Genomic DNA, 7951 nt, shown 5'->3' with positions numbered 1-7951 from the left:
TTAATCCTTCTGGATTAATATTCTAGAGCTCAGGCACAGTACTCATGTGTGATGACAAGAAATTTATCGGAAACCTGAAGGAGAAGTTTCAGTTGACCTTAAGCAGTCTGGTTATAGTAAACTATGTTCACAATTAAATCCTCCTTATTACGTTGTAATTGAGTTTTATAGACATGTTTAAGTGATTTCATTTAAGTGATTTGCATTTTATTAAAGGCTCTAATAATTCAAGGCATTGCTTAGATGTTTTTGTAATGGGCGTTTTCATTAATTGATTACATTAACTTCTTGTTGGATCAATGAAAGTAAGAAAAGTGTCCTGAACGTAGAGCCTGTCACAACCCAGCTGTATTATATTGTATAGCACAACAAATATCACAGAGGTCATTCATCAAGAGCACATATTGCAGCCATCTACACTACAGTATTCCAAAACCATACAAAAGACAGGTACCATAAGATGTCAATGACAGGCATTATATGTTAGGGGTTTAATAACAAGTCATAAATATAATGTCATAAAGACAGTGCAATGCTGTACATAGATCCACAGGTCCTAACATATAAATTGGACAGAGTGGAGACTAATTGTCAACATAATCATAATAAAGAGGGGAGAAGGCAAAAACCAAAAAAGGGCAATTAGAAAGTTCATATTAATGAATACAAAACTTTATTAAATATTAATAACAGGCCTCTGTGGGTGAATTCATCCAGGTAATGAATGACTATGATATTATCTTATATTACTATCTATTGCCTTTCCACCCTAATGATTTGTTGTGGATTACCTATCTATATCTATAAGTCTTTGTGGATAATATGACTATAAACAATATTAATTACCCATATGGTCCTGTACGCCCCCTGCATGTACAGATGTGTATGTATGTTATATTTTAACCCTCACGAATCCATGCCTGTTATTAATATTTAATAAAGTTTTGTATCAATAATATGGTCTTTCTAATTGTACTTTTTTGGCTTTTGCCTTCTCCCCTCTTTAAAAAGACAGGTAGTGTGTCCTGGTTTTGGCGCAATCTTTTTATTTATTTTTTTTTAGAATGCAGACAGGTTGAGGAACTACAACTTCATAAGCAAATTACTTCCTTTGTAAATTCACTGCAGTTTTCTTTAGTGGACCCACTGTGTGTATATATCACGTATCCTGTACAGATCCTGAGTTGATCCTGTATTATACTCTAGAGCTGCACTCACTATTCTGCTGGTGCAGTCACTGTGTACATACAGTACAGACCAAAAGTTTGGACACATCTTATCATTTAAAGATTTTTCTGTATTTTCAGGACTATGAAAATTGTACATTTACACTGAAGGCATCAAAACTATGAATTAACACATGTGGAATTATATACTTAATTTCATTTGTTTCACACTTTTTTGTTATGTCTTATATTCTAGGTTCTTCAAAGTAGCCACCTTTTGCTTTGATGACTGCTTTGCACACTCTTGGCATTGTCTTGATGAGCTTCAAGAGGTAGTCACCGGGAATGGTCTCCCAACAATCTTGAAGGAGTTCCCACAGATGCTTAGCACTTGTTGGCCCTTTTGCCTTCACTCTGCGGTCCAGCTCACCCCAAACCATCTCGATTGGGTTCAGGTCTGGTGACTGTGGAGGCCAGGTCATCTGGCGTAGCACCCATCACTCTCCTTCTTGGTCAAATAGCCCTTACACAGCCTGGAGGTGTGTTTGGGGTCATTGTCCTGTTGAAAAATAAATGATGGGCCAACTAAACGCAAACCGGATGGAATAGCATGCCGCTGCAAGATGCTGTGGTAGCCATGCTGGTTCAGTATGCCTTCAATTTTGATTAAATCCCCAACAGTGTCACCAGCAAAGCACCCCCACACCATCACACCTCCTCCATGCTTCACGGTGGGAACCAGGCATGTAGAGTCCATCCGTTCACCTTTTCTGCATCGCACAAAGACACTGTGGTTGAAACCAAATATCTCAAATTTTGACTCATCAGACCAAAGCACAGATTTCCACTGATCTAATGTCCACTCCTTGTGTTCTTTAGCCCAAACAAGTCTCTTCTGCTTGTTGCCTGTCCTTAGCAATGGTTTCATAGCAGCTATTTTACCATGAAGGCCTGCTGCACAAAGTCTCTTCTTAACAGTTGTTGTAGAGATGTGTCTGCTGCTAGAACTCTATGTGGCATTGACCTGGTTTCTAATCTGAGCTGCTGTTAACCTGCGATTTCTGAAACTGGTGACTCGGATAAACTTATCCTCAGAAGCAGAGGTGATTCTTGGTCTTCCTTTCCTGGGGCGGTCCTCATGTGAGCCAGTTTCTTTGTAGCGCTTGATGGTTTTTGCCACTGCACTTTGGGACACTTTCAAAGTTTTCCCAATTTTTCGGACTGACTGACCTTCATTTCTTAAAGTAATGACGACCACTTGTTTTTCTTTACTTAGCTGCTTTTTTCTTGCCATAATACAAATTCAAACAGTCTATTCAGTAGGACTATCAGCTGTGTATCTTCCAGACTTCTGCACAACACAACTGACTACTGAGGTGACTACCTCTTGAAGCTCATCAAGAGAATGCCAAGAGTGTGCAAAGCAGTCATCAAAGCAAAAGGTGGCTACTTTGAAATTATGTCTTATATTCTAGGTTCTTCAGTTATTTCACACTTTTTTGTTAAGTATATAATTCCACATGTGTTAATTCATAGTTTTGATGAATTTCATAGAGAAAATAGAACGTCACTAGGTTACACCTGCAGTTTTCTGTGGCTGCAGCAGCAAAAGTTCCCTCTACAATATCAGGTGGTATCTTGCACTGGCTTTGTGGTGCTCAACATTGATTAGCAGTCCAAGAGGAACACATACAAAGAAAGAAGAAAATGTGACACCAGCTTGTGCTGCGATAAAAAAGTCCTTTATTGCACCATAGCGTGGACTGAGGACATCATAATAACAGCTGCAGGTATATGCGAGGGTGCAAGGTGACCGACGATGACGGCCGTTTCGCGCGGACTGCTCTTCAACCAAAGCGCAGTCCGCGCGAAACGGCCATCGTCCTCGGTCACCTTGCACCCTCGCAGATACCTGCAGCTGTTATTATGATGTCCTCAGTCCACGCTATGGTGCAATAAAGGACATTTTTTTATCGCAGCACAAGCAAGGTGAGTGCCACATTTTCTTCTTTCTTTGTATAATTCATAGTTTTGATGCCTTCAGTGTGAATGTACAATTTTCATAGTCATGAAAATACAGAAAAACCTTTAAATGAGAAAGTGTGTCCAAACTTTTGGCCTGTACTGTACATTACTGATCCTGTACTGATACTGAGTTACATCCTGCATTTTACTTCAGAGCTGCACTGGGTTTATTGATGGATGTTGTGAGAAACTGTAAACAAATTTGTGGATATTGATCCAATAAATCTTTCTTGGAGCCCTTTCTCTCTGATACATTTTCTGCTATATAACCTTCTTGTTACCAGGGTTGCATCTCAAACTGAATATTTTTGTATACATAATATTAAACACCAATGAAAGTTTTATAAGTACGGGTTATTCACTTAGATGCTGGCTACACAAATGGTCATTAAAGTTACACCATTAATTACAGCCTACTTGTGTTACTTTCTTGTCACATTCTGATGCAACGTATAATTAGATCCATTGTGAGCTTTTTCTGTTATTCTGATGCACAACTCATGATCATCAACATGTATTCTCTAGAATTAAATCTGGTAAGAAAGGTCAATAGAGAGACAGTATACATAAAATAAGGGGGATTGTGCCTGAGAGAAGTATTATGCCTAGAGTTTATGACTAACCATCACTTTATACAATTACCTAATAGAAAGCTTAGGTTGATACAACACCCCACCTGAAAAGGAAGATGTACAGCAGGGAAAACAGAGAAACCTGTGCCCCAGAACAGACTAGAGAGTGTCACGACACCGCTGTCGGGTGACCCTGGACCAGGGGCTCCCTCTCTGTCCATAACACTAGGTGGCGCCCTAGCTGGGCCTGCTCCCTGGGATACTTGAGATGGCGAAGCTGCCGGGGCCTCTGCCCTTGCCTTATCTCCTAAGTTAGCCCTCCGTCTGTTCTCTTCCCCCACCCAAGTAAGAAGGGGGTGCTACTGTGTAAGAGGGTTACCTTCTCTGCTCCGTGCCTGGAACCACTTAGCTGTGCAGCTGGTTTCCCTGGGAGCAGACTTAGAGGCCAGGACAGGAAGGAAGCCGGGCTGAGCGAGAAAAGAGGTGCGCTTTCCAGGGCTAGAGCAGCGTGCACAGCAGGGAGAGCAGAGTGTGCAGCAGAGAGAGCAGCGGATACAGCGGACAGAACAGCACGCAGCAGCGTTCCGGGGAGGAGAGAGAGAGCTCTCAGTCGTTAACGGCGATAAAGGGGCAGGACGGCGTACTGGGACCCGCACCTGTCCCTGCCACTATAATGGGGCCCTGGCTTTCCCTTATCTGAGGTGTACCTATAATGGTTAGAAGGCCTGAGCCACCAGCGTATCCCTGTCTCCTGTGCAGGCCCTATCAGTGGCGCCCTCTCCCCCCAAGGGAGGTGGACTGCACTAGTGTATAAATACGACAACGGTATACAGACAAGGTAACAAAGTCTCATACTCACCAAATGCTCACACAACCACAAAGGAAACACAGAGAAGGGAAAAGAAGGAAAAAACTAGGTAGGAAAACAGGTTTAACATGCAACCAAAACAGCAGACACCAATCTCTGTAAATAAACCTCCAAGCTACTAATACCACGCTCCTTCTCACTCCAAGCAAGGCAGCAGAACTGATCACTGACAACATTTGTAGACAAAGCTGAGTCTATAGCAGAGGATGGGTCACAAGGGCCCAGAAAAAACAACCTTCAAGTCCATATGAAACAGTATATAAATAATCTTTATTAGTCATTAAAAATACAGAAAATACAAAAAACAGGTGTGGTATAGTGCCACATGGTGTATACAGACACCACACAGACGTGTAAGCATATCAGGGGCACACGGAGCCAGGGAAAGAAAATACCCGCATCTATCAATTTATCACCAAAGGACTAGAACTCCCTATATATAGGAAAAATGTATAAGTGGCAAGAAAAATATATAAATACGCCTTCTATAATAGGGACATAAAGTGCACCATGCTAGATCTGATACAGGGTCTTGGTCCAGCATATAGTATAACAAGACAGGATAGTCCCAAGATTTACAAAAAGATATAAGATGTATATTACCTCTTAGTAGAGAGTGCAGGGTATAGAGTTCCCCCGGGTCCGTGCTCACACAACCACAGAGGAAACACAGAGAAGGGAAGAGAAGGAAAAAACTAAGAAGGAAAACAGGTTTAACATGCAACCAAAACAGCAGACACCAATCTTTCTAAATAAACCTTCAAGCTCCTAATACCACGCTCCTTCTCACTCCAAGCCAGGCAGCAGAACTGATCACTGACAACAGTTGTAGACAAAGCTGAGTCTATATAGGAGCGGAGATTACCAAAACCAAATCAGCTGAGAGACATAGCTCTCAGTAACTTCAGTAACAAGGTTTAACTCCTGCCCTGCTGGCACAAGACAGCCAGGTCAGAATTCAAGAGAAGAGCTTCTGTTCATCGTGTGTGAACGAGGCCCAGAGCACTGCGGTTCTCTGGAACCTCTCTGTCGCGGTAGCCCCATGACAGGAAGATTGTCCAGAAAGACTGCATCTTGTGAGTACGTGAAAGCGGACTCTGCTGTGACTGGAGAGGTGAGCCCTGACGCTTGTGCAAAGACATTGACCAGTGCAAACACAGTGACCCGTGCAGAGACAGTGTCCCCTAGCACCCACGGCATTAGTGCAGAGCTCCTGATTCCTGTTGGGAGACCAAATAATAGACTGAGCATCGGTTTCCCGAGAGACTGCACTGTTGAGGCAGAAGACTCAGAGCACAGGGGACCCCGTTTGCCTAGCATCCCCTCTACTCACCACAGTGACCCCTCAAACCCCAAGTTGCGGGTTCCCAGAGACTGCACAGCTCATGGAAAACAGGGACGACAAGTGCCGCTGTTTCCCAGCACCTACGTTGGAGAAGACGACCCTACAAGCAAGTCCTCATCAGACTGATAAGTGTTTTTCCCAAGAACTTTCGTTTACTTCTGTTATACTGCTTCCCATATATTTTGCACCGTTATTTCTGCAGTTTATATTCTACTGTTTTCTCCCTGCGAGGAGAATATCGCCCCTGTTAATAAACCCCACTCAACAGTTGGTCTATCTGTTCCGTGGTGACATAGTCTACCCTGCACTCTATTATAACTGTCCACCATCGTACACCACCCCGACAAACAAGGCAACGCAGACAAGGGTTAACACAAAACTCCAGGCATACAAAATATTCACTCACATGTAATACAGGAATGCACCGGAGTGTGAAGGTAGGGGAATAAACCAAAACAGAGAAGGATAAGGAATTACCACGCATACAAACCAAACAGCAGTCGCTAATAACTCCTTCAACTCTCCTCTTATGTACTCCTCTCCCATCATTAGCCATGCAGCGAATGCTAGCTCTGTCAAGGATTAGTAACAGAGCCCAGATTATAAAGGGAAAATGAGTTGCTAACCGAGCACAGCTGTGAGCACAGGGATTTCCAACATCGCCAATTAACCCCTGTTATGCCAGAAGAAATAAACACATTTAAAATGAAGAAGTGCTTCTTTTCAGCGCCGGAGTAGGAGGAATCAGACGCTGCGGTCTTCTGACTCCACACTGTCGCGGTAACCCCGCGACAGTACTCCCTCTTCTACGAGGGACCTCTGGAACCAATGACCAGGCTTATCAGGGTGTGCCATGTGAAAAGCCTGGACCATTCTAGCATGAACATCAGATGCTAGTACCCACATCCTCTCCTCAGGACCATACCCCCTCCAATGTACCAGATACTGAAGCAACCGGGAAACAAAATAGGAATCCAACATCTTCTGAAACAATCTGAAACTCATCGACAATGACAGGAGATGGTGATAGAGGTGATGGTACAGAAGAAGCAACGCATTTTTTGAGGAGAGAATGATGAAATACATTACGGATCCTAAAGGTAGGTGGGAAGGCAAGGGGAAAAGCTAAGGGATTAATGATGGCTAGGATCTTATAAGGACTGAGAAACTTGGGACCCAGTTTCCAAGACGGAACCTTTAGCCTAATGTTCCTAGAGGTCAGATACACCAAGTCACCAACACACAGGTCCAGACCCACCAAATGTCTCCAATCAGCCAACCCTCCCATCTTCCTCAAATTATTCGCTATTCCCTGCCATATGGTAGAAATGGAAGATGAAAACCATTCTTCCTCTGGTAATCTAGAAGGGCGATTACCATTAAAAGAACTAAACTGAGGATTGAACCCATATGCCCTGAAAAACGGGGACTTATCGGACGATTCCTGACAACGATTATTTACAACTAATACAGCTAACTGTAAATATGTAACCCAGTCATCCTGATTTTCAGAAACAAAACACCTGAGATACGTCTCTAGATTCTGGTTAACCTGTTCAGTCTGCCCATTAAACTATGAGTGAAAAGCGGAAGAAAATGACAAATGGATTCCCGGACGGGTCCACTGGGTGTGCTCTGTACTTGAACCGCCGGACCTTAAAGGTATAGGCCTTTTTATTGCCCCTGCACCACTGTTAGGCTACTTTCACACATCAGGTTTTCTGTTTCAGGCAGAATCAGGCTAATGTTGTAAAAAACGAATCCGTTTCACATAGTGAAAAAACTGATGCAACGGATCCGTTTTTCTGCCGGATCCGTTTTTATTTTTAACATGGAGTTTACAGTGAGTTCCTTCCTGGAGAGAGAGAGCGTTCCATCACTGTGCGCTTTTTTTGCCGCACAAAAAAAGTTCCTCTGGATGCTTTCTCCATCCGCTGGAAACAACTATTTGGACGGATCCGGAAAAAAACGGATG

Source organism: Ranitomeya imitator, chromosome 8 (genome assembly GCF_032444005.1).
Source record: "Ranitomeya imitator isolate aRanImi1 chromosome 8, aRanImi1.pri, whole genome shotgun sequence".
NCBI lineage: Eukaryota > Metazoa > Chordata > Amphibia > Anura > Dendrobatidae > Ranitomeya > Ranitomeya imitator.
This window is presented reverse-complemented; position numbering follows the sequence as displayed.